Source organism: Kogia breviceps, chromosome 11 (genome assembly GCF_026419965.1).
Source record: "Kogia breviceps isolate mKogBre1 chromosome 11, mKogBre1 haplotype 1, whole genome shotgun sequence".
Lineage (NCBI taxonomy): Eukaryota > Metazoa > Chordata > Mammalia > Artiodactyla > Physeteridae > Kogia > Kogia breviceps.
The window spans coordinates 20,515,569-20,535,328 of record NC_081320.1 but is presented as its reverse complement, the minus strand read 5'-3'; positions in this window follow the sequence as shown (position 1 = coordinate 20,535,328).

Below are 19,760 nucleotides of genomic sequence, written 5' to 3'. Positions count from 1 at the left end.
CTGACTGAAATAAAAACAGACATGAAAATTTTTAAGCTATGACAAGTATATTTAAAGTGTTTTTTTGCAGTGTAGTATTATTATTTTATTTTCAACATTAATAATTAAAGTTCAGTAAGTTTTTCAAGACAATAAAGAACATCAATTCAAGCTGCTGAAATATTCAATCCTGTTAAAATGTACTATATCTGTTATAAAATATGTTTTGCTCTTTAAATAAGAATCAAACAAATATTAGTGAAAGTTATAATAAACAAGAAAGGTCAAATATGACCCCTGACAACTCCACTAAAATCCGTCATACAAATTACACATTGATTTCTTGGAGGAATTACTGTCAAGTGGGTAAACATGAAATTCACATTTATTTTCTGATGTCAGAGTTGCAAGTCAGAGATAAGATTTGCAAAACAATTTTTAAAATTTGCACATTTTATTCTCTCTAAATATTCATGTATTTTTCTGTGGTGTTTTCTCAAGGCCAGATAGTCTCCAATCTGGTGCCCTTCCAGCATTTTCAGACCCCCACACTGTTAAAGGCCATTGCTTATGAGTAGAAGCAGAGACTAGAGCACTGGCAAAACAGATAGTGAGAAACATTTAATTGACCCACTTGAGAAGATGATGAGTAACACAGACTGTGGATTCATCAAGGGAAATGAATAATAAATTATATTTGTTTTAATAAATTCAAAACAAACAGTTTCTCAACTGCTTATTTCAAACAATATAAGTAAAGTATTTATTTAAAGTAGTAGGCAGTTTTGATACATTAATCCCTTAATTCTGATGACTATATTATGGGGTAACAAACTGGTATTCTCATTTAACATAAAAGGAATCTGAGGCACTGAATAATTAAGAAATTCATCCAGCATCAGTTAAAATATAATGAGGTGAGCAAAGAATCCAGTAGGCAAAATTAATCCAAAGTCCTTAAGTAACTACAGTATATTTATTCTGGGAATTTTAAATATTTATATTTATAATTATAAATATATTTATAGTTATGAAAGTAAAATGTGGTCACTGAACATAATTTGCAAAATATGGTAATATAAAAAGCAAAGACAATCAACTATTACCCTCCCATTCAAAGGAAATTATTTTAAACTGTGGGTAGGTTTAACAGGGTTGTGATCATTTCTCTATATTTTACATTTTAATCTGTTGTCCTTATTTTTTTTTTAATCTGGTTTTCCTTTATTATTATATTGGCAGCATTAGACTTTGGCTTTAGCTCTAATCAGTAAAGATCTTGGTAGCTGTAACTCATGTTTTTACAAGAACAAAGAAGAATATAAAACTATCAATGACTTTTCTTGGACTCATTAGGCAATTGAAGTCACTGAGCAAACTGCCACTCAGAAATCTGGAGACATAGATGAATATAGAGAATCACAATTGAGATCAACTTACTTGGAACAGGATCTGCTGGAACCATACACTGATGGAAATGCTTGAGACAATTTTGAGAAATGGCTGGAGGCTGAGGGTGGAGTAGGATGAGAATAAGAAACTTCTGAGGGTCACAGTCATAAGGATCCCTGATACTTTTGAGGGTTTTACCTCCAGGATTTCCAGTAAGTTCTCTTGGTGAAGAGCCAAGAAAAATCAAATAATAGTTCTTACTGCGGAAAGGGAAAAGACAGCATTTTGAAATATGCTCAGAATATTCTCCATAACAAAAGCATATTTTCCAGGAGAAAATCTTTCACCAGATTCTTACTTCACCTGGGGGAAGGGCAATTACCCAAATACAGCCTTCTAGAATCTCTATATTATCTGAGGAGGAAACAAATCTAATAAATATTTGTAAAGGTCACAGCCTAGGGACAAAAGACGACTGAAAGACTGAAAGTTAATTAAAAGATTGTAAAAAAACTTACTCTCTCCTTCATATAACCGCCACATCAACAGGACTCCATTATAAAAACTGTGGATAACAGCTCATACTCTATTTAAGAAGTTTTAGGAAAACAAAAAGATAATATGGGAGACAAAAAATAAAGATACTATAGAAAGTTGAAATTTCTACCACCTATAGCTACAACAAAAGTTAAATACAAGGCTTCGGAGAAGATGGTGGAAGAGTAAGACATGGAGATCATCTTCCTCCCCACGAAAACATCAGAAATACATCTACACGTGGAACTGCTCCTATAGAACACCCACTGAATGCTGGCAGAAGACCTCAGACCTCCCAAAAGGCAAGAAACTCCCCACGTACCTGGGTAGGACAAAAGAAAAAAGAATAAACAAAGACAAAAGAATAGGGGTGGGACCTGTACCAGAAGGAGGGAGCTGTGAAGGAGGAAAGGTTCCCACACACTAAAAACCCCTTCATGGGTGGAGACTGTGGGTGGCAGAGGGGGAAGCTTCAGAGCCACGGAAGAGAGTGCAGTAACAGGGTGAGGAGGGCAAAGTGGAGAGATTCCCACAGAGGATCCGTGCCGACCAGCACTCACCAGCCCGAGAGGCTTGTCTGCTCACCTGCCGGGACAGGCGGGGGCTGGGAGCTGAGTCTCAGTCTTTGGTCGGTAGCTGAGAGAGGACTGGGGTTGGCTGCGTGAACACAGCCTGAAGGGGGCTAGTGCACCACGGCTAGCTGAGAGGGAGTCCAGGAGAAGTCTGGAGCTGACGAAGAGGCAAGAGACTTTTTCTTCCCTCTTTGCTTCCTGGGCCTCGAGGAGAGGGGATTAAGCATGCCCCTTAAAGGAGCTCCAGAGACAAGCACGGAGTTGCCGAAGAGACAAAAGACTTTTTCTTGCCTCTTTGTTTCCTGGTGCGGGAGGAGAGAGGATTAAGAGTGCTGATTAAAGGAGCTCCAGAAATGGGCGCTAGCTGCGGTTATCAGCGTGGACACCAGATTCAGACATGAGACACTAAGGCTGCTGCTGCCGCCACCAAGAAGCCTGTGTACAAGCACAGTTCACTCTCCACACCTCCCCTCCTGGGAGTATGTGCAGCCCGCCACTGCCAGGGTCCCAGGATCCAGGGACAACTTCCCTGGGAGAATGCACGGTATCCCTTAGGCTGGTGCAACGTCACACTGGCCTCTGCCGCTGCAGTCTCGCCCTGCAGCTGTACCCCTCCCTCCCTCTGGCCTGAGTGACCCAGAGTCCACGAATCATCTGCTCCTTTAACCCCGTCCTGTCTGAGTGAAGAGCAGACGCCCTCATGCGACATACGCACAGAGGCGGGGCCAAGTCCAAAGCTGAACCCAGGAGCTGTGCGAACAAAGAGGAGAGGGGTGGTCTCTCCCCGCAGCCTCAGAAGCAGAGAACTAAAGCTCCACAATCACCTTGAAGTGCCCTGCATCTGTGGAATACCTGAACAGACAGTGAATAATCCCAAGTTGAAGAGGTGGACTTTGGGAGCAAGATATATTATTTTTCTCCCCCTTTTTCTCTTTTTGTCACTGTGTATGTGTGTGCTTCTGTGTGAGATTTCGTCTGTACAGCTTTGCTTTCACAATTTGACATAGGGTTCTGACCATCCCATTTTTGTTGTTTGTTTTGTTTTGTTTACTTTTAAAAATACTTCTTCTTAATAATTATTTTGTTTGTTTTATTAACTTTATTTTATCCCACTTTATTTTATCTTCTTTCTTTTGTCTTCCTTTCTTCCTTCCTTTATTCCTTGCTTCCTTCCTTCTTTCCTTTCTTCCTCCCTTTCTTCCTTCCTTCCGTTTTTTCTTTCCTTTCTATTTTTTTTCCTTTTTATTCTGAGCCATGTGAATTAAAGGTTCTTGGTGCTCCAGCCAGGACTCAGGGCTGTGTCTCTGAGGAGGGAAAACCAACTTCAGGACACTGGTCCACAAGAGACTTCTGAACTCCACATAATATCAAATGGCGAAAATCTCCCAGAGATCTCCATCTCAACACCAACACCCAGCTTCACTCAAGGACCAGCAACAAACAGTGCTGGACACCCTATCCCCAACAAAGAGCAGGACAGGTCTACAGCACCATACATTAGCAGAGAGGCTGCCTAAAACTATAATAAGGCTACAGACACACCAAAGCACACCACCAGACGTGGACCTGCCGACCAGAAAGACAAGATCCAGCCTTATCCAACAGAACACAGGCACTAGTCCCCTCAACAAGGAAACCTACTCAACACACTGAACCAAATTTAGCCACTGGGGGCAGACACCAAAAACAATGGGAACTATGAACCAGCAACCTGCAAAAAGGAAACCCCAAACACAGTAAGAAAAGCAAAATGAAAAGACAGAAAAACCCACAGCAGATGAAGGAGCAAGGTCAAAACCCACCAGACCTAACAAATGAAGAGGAAATAGGCAGTCTACCTGAAAAAGAATTCAGAATAATGATAGTAAAGATGATCCAAAATCTTGGAAATAGAATAGACAAAATGCAAGAAACATTTAAAAAGGACCGAGAAGAACTAAAGAGGAAGCAAGCACCGATGAACAACAAAATAAAGGAAATTTAAAATATTCTAGATGGTATCAATAGCATAATAACTGAGGCAGAAGAACGGATTAAATGACCTGGAAGATAAAAGAGCGGAAATAACTACTGCAGAGCAGAATAAAGATAAAAGAATGAAAAGAAATAAGGACAGTCTCAGAAACCTCTGGGACAACATTAAAAGCACCAACATTCGAATGATAGGTGTCCCAGAAGAAGAAGAGAAAAAGAAAGGGACTGAGAAAATATTTGAAGAGATTATAGTTAAAAACTTCCCTAATATGGGAAAGGAAATAGTTAATCAAATCCAGGAAGCACAGAGAGACACATACAGGATAAATTCAAGGAGAAACATGCCAAGACACATATTAATCAAACTATCAAAAATTAAATACAAAGAAAACATATTAAAAACAGCAAGGGAAAAACAACAAATAACACAGAAGGCAATCTCCAAAAGGTTAACAGAGGATCTTTCAGCAGAAACTCTGCAAGTCAGAAGGGAGTGGCAGGACATATTTAAAGTGCTGAAGGAGAAAAACCTACAACAAAGATTACTCTACCCAGCAAGAATCTCTTTCAGATTTAATGGAGAAATTAAAACGTTTACAGTCAAGAAAAAGCTGAGAGAGTTCAGCACTACCAAGCCACCTTTACAACAAATGCTAAAGGAACTTCTCTAGGCAAGAAACACAAGAGAAGGAAAAGACCTACAAGAAAAAACTCGAAACAATTAAGTAAATGGTAATAGGAGCATACATATCAATAATTACCTTAAATGTAAATGGATTAAATGCTCTTACCAAAAGACACAGATTGGCTTAATGGATACAAAAACAAAAACCATATATATGCTGTCTACAAGGTACCCACTTCAGATGTAAGGACACATACAGACTGAAAGTGAGGAGATGGAAAAAGATATTCTATGCAAATGGAAATCAGAAGAATGCTGGAGTAGCAATTCTCATATCAGCCAAAATAGACTTTAAAATAAACACTACTACAAAAGACAAAGAAGGACACTACATAATGATCTAGGGATCAATTCAGTCCAAGAAGAAGATATAACACCTGTAAATATTTATGCACCCAACATAGGAACACCTCAATACATAAGGGAAATACTAACAGCCATAAAAGGGAAATCAACAGTAACACAGTCATAGTAGGGGGCTTTAACACCCCACTTTCACCAATGGACAGATCATCAAAAATGAAAATAAATAAGGATACACAAGTTTTAAATGATAAATTAAACAAAATGGACTTAATTGATATTTATAGGTCATTCCATCCAAAAACAACAGAATAAACATTTTTCTCAAGTGCTCATAGAACCTTCTTCAGGATAGATCATACCTTGGGTCACAAATCTAGCCTACGTAAATTTAAGAAAATTGAAATCTTATCAAGTATCTTTTCCAACCACAATACTATGAGACTAAATATCAATTACAGGAAAAGATCTGTAAAAAATACAAACACATGGAGGCTAAACAATACATTACTTAATAACGAAGTGATCACTGAAGAAATCAAAGAGGAAATCAAAAACTACCTAGAAACAAATGACAATGGAGACATGACGACCCCAAACCTATGGGATGAAGCAAAAGTAATTCTAAGAGGGAAGTTTATAGCAATACAAACCTACCTTAAGAAACAGGAAACATCTCGAATAAACAAATTAACCTTGCACCTAAAGCAATTAGAAAAAGAAGAAAAACAAATGCTAAATTTACAGAAGGAAAGAAATCATAAAAATCAGACAAGAAATAAATGAAAAAGAAATGAAGGAAATGATAGCAAAGATCAACAAAACTAAAAGCTGGTTCTTTGAGAAGATAAACAAAATTGATAAACCACTAGTCAGACTCATCAAGAAAAAAAAGGGAGAAGACTCAAATCAATAGAATTAGAAATGAAAAAGGAGAAGTAACAATGGGCACTACAGAAAAAAGATTATGACAGATTACTACAAGCAACTCTATGCCAATAAAATGGACAACCTGGAAGAAATGGACAAATTCTTAGAAATGCACAACCTGCCAAGACTGAACCAGGAAGAAATAGAAAATATGAACAGACCAATCACAAGCACTGAAATTGAAACTGTGATTAAAAATCTTCCAATGAACAAAAGCCCAGGATCAGATGGCTTCACAGGTGAATTCTATCAAACATTTAGAGAAGAGCTAACACCTATCCTACTCAAACTCTTGCAAAAGTTAGCAGAGGGAGGAATACTCCCAAACTCATTCTATGAGGCCATCATAACACTGATACCAAAACCAGACAAAGATGTCACAACGAAAGAAAACTACAGGCCAGTATCACTGATGAACATAGATGCAAAAATCCTCAACAAAATACTAGCAAACAGAGCCAAAAGCACATTAAAAGAATCATACAGCATGATCAAGTGAGACTTATTCCAGGAATGCAAGGATTTTTCAATATACACAAATCAATCAACCTGATACACCATGTCAACAAAGTGAAGGAGAAAAACCATGTGATCATCTCAATAGATGCAGAAAAAGCTTCTGACAAAATTCAACAACGATTTACGATAAAAACCCTCCAGAAAATAGGCATAGAGGGAACTTTCCTCAACATAAAAAAGGCCATATATGATAAACCCACAGCCAACATCATCCTCAATGGTGAAAAACTGAAACCATTTCCACTAAGATCAGGAACAAGACAAGATTGCCCACTCTCACCACTGCTATTCAACCTAGTTTTGGAAGTTCTATCCACAGCAATCAGAGAAAAAAAAAAAGAAGTAAAAGGAATCCAAATAGGAAAACAAGAAATAAAGCTGTCACTGTTTGCAGATGACATGATACTATACATAGGGAATCCTAAGGATGCTACCAGAAAACTACTAGAGCTAATCAATGAATTTGGTAAAGTAGCAGGATACAAAATTAATGCACAGAAATCTCTGGCATTCTTATACACTAATGATGAAAAATTTGAGAGTGAAATTAAGAAAACACTCCCATTTACCATTGCAACAAAAAGAATAAGATATCTAGGAACAAACCTACCTAAGTAGAAAAAGACCTATATACAGAAAATTGTAAGACACTGATGAAAGAAATTAAGGATGATATAAAGAGATGGAGAGATAATACCATGGTCTTGTATTGGAAGAATCAACATTGTGAAAATGACTCTATTACCCAAAACAATCTACAGATTCAATCCAATCCCTATCAAACAACTACTGGCACTTTTTAAAGAACTAGAACAAAAAATTTCACAAATTGTATGGAAACACAAAAGACCCCGAATAGACAAAACAATCTTGAGAACGAAAAATGGAGCTGGAGGAATCAGGCTCCCTGACTTCAGACTATACTGCAAAGCTACAGTAATAAAAACAGTATGGTACTGGCACAAAAACAGAAATATAGATCAATGGAACAAGATAGAAAGCCCAGATATAAACCCACAGACATATGGTCATCTTATCTTTGATAAAGGAGGCAAGAATGTACAGTGGAGAAAGACAGCCTCTTCAATAAGTGGTGCTGGGAAAACTGTACTGGTGCATGTAAAAGTATGAAATTAGAACACTCCCTAACACCATACACAAAAATAAACTCAAAATGGGTTAAAGACCTAAATGTAAGGCCAGACACTATCAAACTCTTAAAGGAAAACATAGGCAGAACACTCTATGACATAAATCACAGCAAGATCGTTTTTGACCCACCACCTAGAGAAATGGAAATTAAAAACAAAAATAAACAAATGGTAACTAATGAAACTTAAAAGCTTTTGCACAACAAAGGATACCATAAACAAGACCAAAAGACAACCCTCAGAATGGGAGAAAATATTTGCAAATGAAGCAATTGACAAAGGATTAATATCCAAAATTTATAAGCAACTCATGCAGCTCAATAACAAAAAAACGAACAATGCAATCCAAAACTGGGCCAAAGACCTAAATAAACATTTCTCCAAAGGAGATATACAGATTGCCAACAAACACATGAAAGAATGCTCAACATCATTAATCATTAGAGAAATGCAAATCAAAACTACAATGAGATATCATCTCACACCTCTCAGAATGGCCATCATCAAAAAATCTAGAAACAATAAATTCTGGAGAGGGTGTGGAGAAAAGGGAACATTCTTGTACTGTTGGTGGGAATGTAAATTGATACAGCCACTATGGAGAACAGTATGGAAGTTCCTTAAAAAAGTATAAATAGAACTACCATACGACCCCGCAATCCCAGTACTGGGCATATACCCTGAGAAAACCATAATTCAAAAAGAGTCATGCACCAAAATATTCATTGCAGCTCTATTTACAATAGCCAGGACATGGAAGCAACCTAAGTGTCCATCAACAGATGAATGGATAAAGAAGATGTGGCACATATATACAATGGAATATTACTCAGCCATAAAAAGAAATGAAACTGAATTATTTGTTGTGAGGTGGAAGGACCTGGAGTCTTTCATACAGAGTGAAGTAAGTCAGAAGGAGAAAAACAAATACCTTGTGCTAACACATGTATATGGGATCTAAGAAACAAAAAATGTAATGAAGAGATTAAGGATAGGATGAGAATAAAACACAGACCTACTAGAGCACAGATTTGAGGATATGGGGAGGGGAAAGGTTAATCTGTGATGAAGTGAGAGAGTGGCATGGACATATATACACTACCAAAAGTAGGGTGGATAGCTAGTGGGAAGCAGCCTCATAACACAGGGAAATCAGCTCAGTGATTTGTGACCACCTAGAGGGGTGGGATAGGGAGGGTGGGAGGGAGGGAGATAGTTATAGTTAGTTATAACAGTTATACTCAAATAAAGATGTTAAAAAAGAAAAGTTAAATACAGTCCAACTCATAGCCAGATTAACATAAAAGCTCACAGTAAAGGCAGATTTGCATCAATTCTTGTTGCCCAATACAAAATGTCAGTTTTCAACAAAACATTGCAAGACATTTAAAGAAATAAATAACAATCTGAAGAGACAAAACAGACATACAACCTGCCTCAAATATGATACAGAAATCGGAATTACCAGACAGTTTAAAAAATAATAATATTATGGGTAAAAGTAGACAATATGCAAGAACAAATGGTTAATGTAAGCAGACTGATGAAAGCTCTAAGAAAAAAATTAAGAGAAAATGCAATAAATCAAAACACTAGAGGGGAGTTGAGGAAGATAGTGGAAGGGTAAGACATGGAGATCACCTTCCTCCCCACAGGTACATCATAAATACATCTACACATGGAACTGCTCCTATAGAACACCCACTGAATGCTGTCAGAAGACCTCAGACTTCCCAAAATGCAAGAAACTCCCCAGGTACCTGGGTAGGGCAAAAGAAAAAAGAAAAAACAGAGACAAAAGAACAGGGATGGCACCTGCACCAGTGGGAGGGAGCTGTGAAGGAGGAAAGGTTTCCACATACTAGGAAGCCCCTTGGTGGGCAGAGTCTGCAGGTGGTGGAGGGGGGAAGCTTCAGAGCCACGGAGGAGAGTGCAGCCACAAGGGGTGCGTAGGGCAAAGCGGAGAGTTTCCCGCACAGATCTGTGCCGAACAGCACTCACCAGCCAGAGAGGCTTGTCTGCTCACACGCCAGGGTGGGCAGAGGCTGGGAGCTGAGGCTCGGGCTTCAGTCGGATCCCAGTAAGAGGACTGGGGTTGGCAGCGTGAACAGAGCCTGAAGTGGTTAGGGCACCACAGTTAGCCTTAGCCGGGAGGGAGTCTGGGAGAAGTCTGGAGCTGCCGAAGAGGCAAGAGACTTTTTCTTCCCTCTTTTTTTCCTGGTGCCCGAGGAGAGGGGATTAAGAGCACTGCTTAAAGGAGCTCCAGAGACGGGCGCGAGCCGCGGCTAAAAGTGCAGACCCCAGAGAATGGCATGACATGCTAAGACTGCTGCTGCTTCTTCCAAGAAGCCTGTGTACGCACACAGGTCTCTATGCACACCTCCCCTCCCGGGAGCCTGTGCAGCCCACCACTGCCAGGGTCCCGTGATCCAGGGACACTTTCCTGGGGGGAACACAAAGTGCGCCTCAGGATGCTGCAATGTCATGCTGGCCTTTGCCGCCGCAGGCTCACCCCGCATCCTTATCCCTCCCGCCCCACTCCCACCCCCTGGCCTGAGTGAGCCAGAGCCAGCCAGAGCCCCCGAATCGGCTGCTCCTTTAACCCTGTCCTGTCTGAGCGAAAAGCAGACGCCCTTAGGCGGCCTACACGCAAAGGTGGGGCCAAATCCGAAGCTGAACCCAGGGAGCTGTGTGAACAAAGAAGACAAAGGGAAATCCCTCCCAGCAGCCTCAGGAGCAGCGGATTAGATCCTGTGAGATTAAATATCTTTCCCAGGTCACACAGATCTAAACATGGAGAACCTGACTCCATTCAACTCCAGAGTACTTACTCTTTATTAGTGCATTTATGAATTTGCAATCGTCTTCTTATCATTTATCAGTGAAATACCAATTATAGCTGAGATCTTTGAAAGAGGATTTCCTTTAGAACACAGGCAAGTTTCAGGAACAGAAGACATTGAACTTTAAATGTGCATCATGACTGAGGATTTGTTAGAATTTCACAATATCCCCCAACTGATTATTGTTCACAAAGTTACATTTTAAAATGACTTTCCATTTTGATAAAAGAGTGATGAGTTTCTTTACTGTAGGCACTACTCATAGGTTCAGATTTAAGCGTTCTCCCCCTTTTTTACAGCACCTCTATTTCTGGCTCAAATAATATGAATCACCATCTTCTTTCTATGATCCAAGAACTTTTTTTATTTGATGCTGTAATGCTTTCCCTTGGGAGAAAACATTCTCCAATATACTTCTTTCCCTCACCATGATGTATTTTTAGTTTATAAGAAAATTAGAAAAATAGCTGAATCTGTTGATCTGTCCTTTAATTGAGTGGTCCTGGGTATAACAAGAATACTTAGGGCCTTATCTCCTGGTAATGTCCAGGAGCACTTGTCAGGAGGCATTGTACTGTATTTATAAATAGAAAGTCCTATGGAAATAGAGATCATAAAAAAAAAAAAAAAAAACTAACATACAGTCATTGTAATAATGAAGAGAAAAAGCATACTCAGTTACGTTGGTTAAAAAAAAAAAAAGAAAAAAAAACCTCATCAGATAGTATCACAATTATAAAACAAAGTTTATTTTCATCTTGCCTTGTTATCATTATTTGACAGTTAGATATTTGGACAATATCTTATTAAGCTTTTATTCTGTACCAGGCTCTCTAATGTTTGATTGAGAACAGAATCCTTTTAAATCCATCATCCTATACAATATTCCAGACATCCATTTTTAATTAATAGTGGTAGGTATGCAAATTAAAAATTATTCATCTTTCTTCTCTGCATAGATATCTGGAAACACACTTTAAATGTTAAGTATCTGTTTTAACTAACCATAGACTAAATTATTAAAATGCACATTATTCTTACTACTATTAGTGAGGTTCACTCTGAAAAACAGTCTTATGTGTGAGTGTGTGTTTTATTATTTGGTTCTCCCAGAAATAAACCCTAGTATTTGAGTATAAATGATTAGTAAGAATTGATCCAGGAAAAATTAGTAATAGAGTGAAGAAAGCAGTCTGGAGAAAGGGAGGACATGATTTCAGGTGATGACCAGAATTGTCTCTTAAGGTACTCTGGAGTGTAAACTAGACTCAGGCCAGGAAGTCAGACTTTCTTCCTCCCGATAGGTCAGACATTGGCCATGAGCTGTCTCCAAAGTCATAAATGTCTCAGGAAATTCTGGCTCCTTTGAAATCTTGCAGCTGTAGCATCCACTGATGGCCCCAAGTATGAGCTACAGAAGCTTGAGGAAGATGATGGTTAAGTGCAAAATAATTGTAAGAAGGACCCAGGGATTTAGACCAGGATCTCACAGTATTGGCCACCATGTGGTTAATACTGCTGAACATTTTTTTTTTTTCAAATGTCTGCCATCCTTTAGCTATTCTGTGTTTTTAGTACTTTCTTCATTCTTTCCATCCTTATAATAGGAAGAAAATAAAAGCAAAATAAGATGGAGGGGCAAGTTTCTCAGAAACAACTGAAAAAATTGCCTGTTAATATCAGAGAAAATTAAACACATCTCTGTTTATCTGACTTCTCAAAGGACATTTAGCTTCACAATGGTCCTTCCACTGCTCAGTTGTGGATTGCTTATTTGTTCTAAATCTAGGAATAACCCCGACCTTAAAAGTGGTCCACAAGAAAGACTCACAATCTCATATTAAATAAGTCTATTTCTTACACCTAAGAACACATTCTCTTTCTTTTCCATACATAAAAACACTAATATCTTGGAAAACATTACTAGGAGATACATATTTTTTTCATTTTTGTATCCTCTATGTTACCCTGTTGCCTTATACCTGGAAAATGTCTTGTAATTTTATTTATTTATTTAAAAATATCTTTCTTAGAGTATAATTGCTTTACAATGGGGTGTTAGTTTCTGCTTTATAACAAAGTGAATCATTTACACATATATATATATATATGTCCTCATATCTCTTCCCTCTTGCAACTCCCTCACTCCCACCCTCCTTATCCCACCCATCTAGGTGGTCACAAAGCACCAAGCTGATTTCCCTGCACTATGCGGCTGCTTCCCACTACCTATCTATTTTACATTTGGTAGTGTATATATGTCCACATCACTCACTTTGTCCCAGCTTGCCCTTCCCCCTCCCTGTATACTCAAGTTCATTTTCTAGTAGGTCTGTGTCTTTATTCCCATCTTGCTCCTAGGTTCTTCATGACCATTTTTTTTTTTTCTTTTTTTAGATTCCATACATATGTGTTAGCATACAGTATTTGTTTTTCTCTTTCTGACTTACTTCACTTTGTATGACAGACTCTAGGTCCATCCACCGCACTACAAATAACTCAATTTCGTTTCTTTTTATGGCTGAGAAATATTCCATTGTATATATGTTCCACATATACTTTATCCATTCATCTATGGATGGACATTTAGGTTGCTTCCATGTCCTGGCTATTGTAAATAGAGCTGCAATGAACATTTTGGTACATGACTCTTTTTGAATTACGGCTTTCTCAGGGTATATGCCCAGTAGTGGGATTGCTGGGTCGTATGGTAGTTCTATTTTTAGGTTTTTAGGAATCTCCAAAATGTTCTCCATTGTGGTTGTACAAATTTACATTCCCACCAACAGTGCAGGAGGGTTCCCTTTTCTCCATATCCTCCCAGCATTTATTGTTTGTAGATTTTTGATGATGGCCATTCTGAGAGGTGTGAGATGATATCTCATTGTAGTTTTGATTTGCATTTCTCTAATGATTAATGATGTGGAGCATTCTTTCATGTGTTTGTTGGCAATCTGTATATCTTCTCTGGAGAAATGTCTACTTAGGTCTTCTGCCCATTTTTGGATTGGATTGTTTGTTTTCTTGATAATGAGCTGCATGAGCTGTTTATATATCTTGGAGATACTCCTTTGTCCATTGATTCGTTTCCAAATAGTTTTTTCCCAATCTGAGTGCTTTCTTTTCATCTTGTTTATGGTTTCCTTAGCTTTGCAAAAGCTTTTAAGTTTCATTAGGTTCCATTTGTTTATTTTTGTTTTTATTTCCATTACTCTAGGAGTTGGGTCAAAAAAGATCTTGCTGTGATTTATGTTAAAGATTGTTCTGCCTGTTTTCCTCTATGGGTTTTATACTGTCTGGTCTTACATTTAGGCCTTTAATCTGATTGAGTTTATTTTTCTGTATGTTCTTAATGAGTGTTCTAATGTCATTCTTTTACATATAGCTGTCCAGTTTTCTGAACACAATTTATTGAAGAGACTGCCTTTTCTCCATTGTATATCCTTCCCTACTTTGTCATAGATTAGTTGACCGTAGTTGTGTGGGTTTATCTCTGGGCTTTCCATTTATATATATATATATATATAAATCTGTTTCTGTGCCAGTACCACATTGTCTTGATTACTGTAGTTTTGTAGTAGTGTCTTAAGTCAGGGAGTCTGATTCCTCCAGCTACATTTTCTTCCCCTCAGAATTCTTTTGGCTATTCAGGCTCTTTTTTGTCTCCATACAAATTTTAAGATTTTTTTATTCTAGCTCTGTAAAAAATCCTATTGGTAATTTGATAGGGATTGCATTGAATCTGTAGATTGCTTTTGATAGTATAGTCATTTTCACAGTATTGATTCTTCCAATCCAAGAACATGTTGTATCTCTCTATCTATTTGTTTCATCTTTGATTTCTTTCATTGGTGTCTTATAGATTTCTGATTACAAGTCTTTAACCTCCTTAGGTAGGTTTATTCCTAGGTTATTCTTTTTGTTGCAGTGGTGAATGGGATTGTTTCCTTAATGTCATTTTCTGATTTTTCATTGTTAGTGTATAGGAATGCAAAAGGTTTCTGGTCATTAATTTTGTATCCTGCAACTTTCTAAATTCTTCAATGAGTTGTAATAGTTTTATGGTAGCATATTTAGGGTTTCCTATATAAAGTCTCCTGTCATCTGCAAACAGTGGCATTTTACTTCTTCTTTTCCCATTTGGATTCCTTTTATTTCTTTGTGTTTTCTGATTGCCATGACTAGGACTTCCAATACTATGTTGAATAATAGTGGCGAGGGTGAATATCCTTGTCTTGTTCCTGATCTTAGAGGAAATGTTTTCAGTTTTTCACCATTGAGAATGATGTTTGCTGTTGGTTTATCATATATGGCCTTTATTATGTTGAGAAAGGCTCTGTCTATGCTCACTTTCTGGAGAGTTGTTATCATAAATGGGTATTGAATTTTGTGAAAATCTTGTTCTGCATCTTTTGAGATGATCATATGACTTTTATTCTTCAATTTGTTGATGTGGTTTATCACACTGATTGATTTGCATATATTGAAGAATCCTTGCATCCCTGTGATAAATGCCACTTGATTATGGTGTATGATCCTTTTAATTTGTTGTTGGATTCTGTCTGCTAGTATTTTGTTGAGGATTTTTGCATCTATATTCATCAGTGATATTGGTCTGTAATTTTCTTTTTTGTAGTATCTTTGTCTGGCTTTTGTATCAGAGTGATTGTGACCTTGTAGAATGAGTTGAGAGTATTCCTTCCTCTGCAATTTTTTGGAAGAGTTTGAGAAGGTTGGGTGTTAGCTCTTTCCTAAATGTTTGATAAAATTCACCTCTGAAGCTGTCTGGTCCTGGACTTTTGTTTGTTGGAAGATTTTTAGTCACAGTTTGAATTTCAATACTTGTGATTGGTCTGCTCATATATTCTATTTCTCCCTGTTTCAGGTTTGGAAGGTTATACCTTTCTAAGAATTTGTCCATTTCTTTCAGGTTGTGCATTTTATTGGCATAGAGTTGCTTGTAGTAGTCTCTTATGATGCTTTGTATTTCTGTGGTGTCTGTTGTAACTTACCCTTTTTCATTTCTAATTTTATTGATTTGAGTCCTCTCCCCCTTTTTGTTAATGAATCTGCCTAAAGGGTTATCAATTTTCTTTATCTCCTCAATGAACCCGTTTTTAGTTTTATTGATCTTTGCTATTGTTTTCTTTGTGTCTATTTCATTTGTTTCAGCTCTGATCTTTATGATTTCTTTCCTTCTACTAACTTTGAGTTTTGTTTGTTCTTCTTTCTCCAATTCCTTTAGGTGTAAGGTTAGATTGTTTATTTGATATTTTTCTTGTTTCTTGAGGTAACATTTTATTGCTATAAACTTCCTTCTTAGAACTGCTTTTGCTGAATCCCATAGGTTTTGGATCATTGTGCTTTTGTTGTTATTTGTCTCTAGATATTTTTTGCTTTCCTCTTTGATTTCTTCAGTGATGTCTTGGTTATTTAGTAACGTGTTGTTTAGTCTCCACATTTGTGTTTTTTACATTTTTTCCCCTGTAATTTATTTCTAGTCTCATAACATTTTTGTCAGAAAAGATGCTTGATATGATTTCAATTGTCTTAAGTTTACCAAGGCTTGATTTGTGACCCAAGATATGATCTATCCTGGAGAATGTTGCATGTGCACTTGAGAAGAAAGTGTAATCTGCTGTTTTCCAATGCAATGTCCTATAAAGGTCAATTAAATCTATCTGGTCTATTTTGTCACTTAAGCCTTGTGTTTCATTATTAATTTTCTGTCTGGATGATCTGTCCATTGGTGTAAGTGAGATGTTAAAGTCCCCCACTATTATTGTGTTACTGTTGATTTCCTCCTTTATAGCTGTTAGCATTTGCCTTATGTATTGTGGTGCCCCTCTGTTGGGTGCATATGTATTTATAACTGTTGTATCTCCTTCTTGGCTTGATACGTTGATCATTACATAGTGTCATTCCATGTCTCTTGTAACATTCTTTAAATTAAAATCTATTTTATCTGATATGAGTATTGTTATCCCAGCTTTCTTTTGATTTCCATTTCTATGGATTATCTTTTTCCTTCCCCTCACTTTCAGTCTGTATGTGTCCCTAGGTCTGAAGTGAGTCTCTTGTAGACAGCACATATATGGGTCTTTTATTGTATATATTCTGCAAGCCTGTGTCTTTTGGTTTGAGCATTTAATCCATTGACTTTTAAGGTAATTATTGATATGTATATTCCTATTACCATTTTCTTAATTGTTTTGCATTAGTTTTTGTAGGTGTTTTTCTTCTCTTCTGTTTCTAACTTAGAGAAGTTCCTTTAACATTTGTTTTAGAGCTGTTTTAGTCGTGCTGAATTCTCTTAGCTTTTGCTTGTCTGTAAATCTTTTGCTGTCTCCACCGAATCAGAATGAGATCTTTGCCTGGTAGGATAATCTTGGTTTCAAGTTCTTCCCTTTAATCACTTTAAATATATTGTGCCACTCCCTTTTGGCTTGTAGAGGTTCTGCTAAGAAATCAATTTTTAACCATATGGGGGTTCCCTTGTATGTTATTTGTCATTTTTCCCTGTTGTTTTTAAAATTTTTTGTTTGCCTCTAATTTTTGTCAATTTTATCACTATATGTCTTGGTGTGTTTATTCTTGTGTTTATCCTGCCTGGGACTCTCTGTGCTTCCTTGATTTGGGTGGCTATTTCCTTTCCCATGTTAGGGAAGTTTTCAACTCTAATCACTTCAAATATTTTCTTGGGTCCTTTCTCTCACTCATCCTTCTGGGACACCTATAATATAAATGTTGGTGCACTTAATGTTTACCCAAATGTCTCTTAGGTTGTCTTCATTTCTTTTCATTCTTTTTTCTTTATTTTGTTCTGTGGCACTGAATTCCATCATTCTGTCTTCCAGGTCATTTATCTGTTCTTCTGCTATTGGTTCCTTCTCGTGTATTTTTCATTTCAGTTATTGTACTTTTCATCTCTGTTTGTTTGTTCTTTAATTCATCTAGGTGTTTTTTCTTTAATTCGTCTAAGTCTTTGTTAAACATTTCTTGCATCTTCTTGATCTTTGCCTCCATTCTTTTTCTGAGGTCCTGGATAATCTTCACTATCATTATTCTAAAATCTTTTTCTAGAAGGTTGCCTACCTCTACTTCTTTTAGTTGTTTTTCTGGGGTTTTATCTTGTTCCTTCATCCTGTGCATAGCCCTCTGCCTTTTTATTTGTCTATTTTTCTCTGAATGTGGTTTTCATTTCACAGGCTGCAGGATTGTATTTCTTCTTGCTTTTACTCTCTGCCCTCTGGTGGATGAGGCTAACTCAGAGGCTTGTACAGGCTTCTTGTTGGGAGGGACTGGTGGAGGGTAGATCTGGCTGTTGCTCTGGTGGGCAAAACTTTAATCTGCTTGTCTGCTGATGGGTGGGGCTGAGCTCCCTCCCTGTTGGTTGTTTGGCCTTAGGTGACCCAGCACTGGAGTCTACAGGCTTTTTGGTAGAGCTAATGGCAGGCTCTGGGAGGGATTACACCAATTAGTACTTCCCAGAAGTTTTGCTGCCAGTGTGCTTGTCCCCATGGTGAACCACAGCCACCCCCTGTCTCTGCAGGAGACCTTCCAACACTAATAGGTAGGTCAGGTTCAGTCTCCTGTGATGTCACTGCTCCTTCCCCCCTGGGTCCTGATGCAAACACTACTTTGTGTGTGCCCTCCAAGTGTGGAGTCTCTGTTTTCCCCAGTCCTGTTGAAGTTCTGCAGTCAAATCCAACTAGCCTTCAGAGTCTGATTCTCTGGGAATTCTTCCTCCCATTGCTGGACCCTCAGACTGGGAAGCCAGATGTGGGCCTAAGAACGTTCACTCCAGTGGGTGGACTTTTGTGGTATAATTGTTCTTTAGTTTGTAAGTCACTCACGCAGCAGTTATGGGATTCGATTTTATTGTGATTGCACCCCTCCTACCATCTCATTGTGGCTTCTCCTTTGTCTTTGGATGTGGGGTATCATTTTTGGTGAGCTCCAGTGTCTTCTTGTTGATGACTGTTCAGCAGTCAGTTGTGATTTCAGTGCTCTCACAAGAGGGAGTGAGCTTACATTGTTCTACTCCACCATCTTGAACCAAACTATTCTTTTTCTTTATTCTGTTCCACAGCAGTGATTTCAACTATTCTGTCTTCCATGTCACTTATCTGTTCTTCTGCCTTAGCTATTCTGCCATTGTTTCCTTCTAGTGTATTTTTCATTTCAGTTATTGTATCATTCTTCTCTGTTTGTTTTTCTTTATTTCTTCTAGGTCTTTCTTAAACATTTCTTTCATCTTCTTGATCTTTGCTTCCATTCTTTTTCTTAGGTCTTGGATCATCTTCCCTATCATTATTCTGATTTTTTTTTTTTTTTTTTTCCAGCTGGTTGCCTATCTCCACTTCACTTAGTTGTTCTTCTGGGTATTTTTCTTATTTCTTCATCTGGGACATACTCTTCTGCCATCTCATTTTGTCTAATTTTCTGTGATTGCAGTTTCTATCCCACATGCTTTGGGATTGTTGTTCGTCTTGTTTCTGCTGTCTGCACTCTGGTGGATGAAGCTGTCTAAGAGGTTTGTGCAGGCTTCTTGATGGGAGGGACTCCTCTGGTGGGTGGAGCTGTATCTTGTCCCTCTGGTGGATAGGGCTGGGCTCTGGAAAACTTTAAGCAGCCTGTCTGCTGATTGGTGGATCTGTTCTCTTGCCCTGTTGGTTGTTTGTCCTGAGGCATCCTGGCACTGGAGCCTGCACAGGGGCTAATGGTGGCCTCCAGGAGGGCTCATGCCAATGAATACTTCCCAGAACTGTTGCTGCCATTGTCTTTGTCCCCATAGTGAGGCACAGCTACATTCCACCTCCACAGGAGACCTTCTAATACTAGCATGTAGGTTTGAGCCAGTCTCTTATGGGGT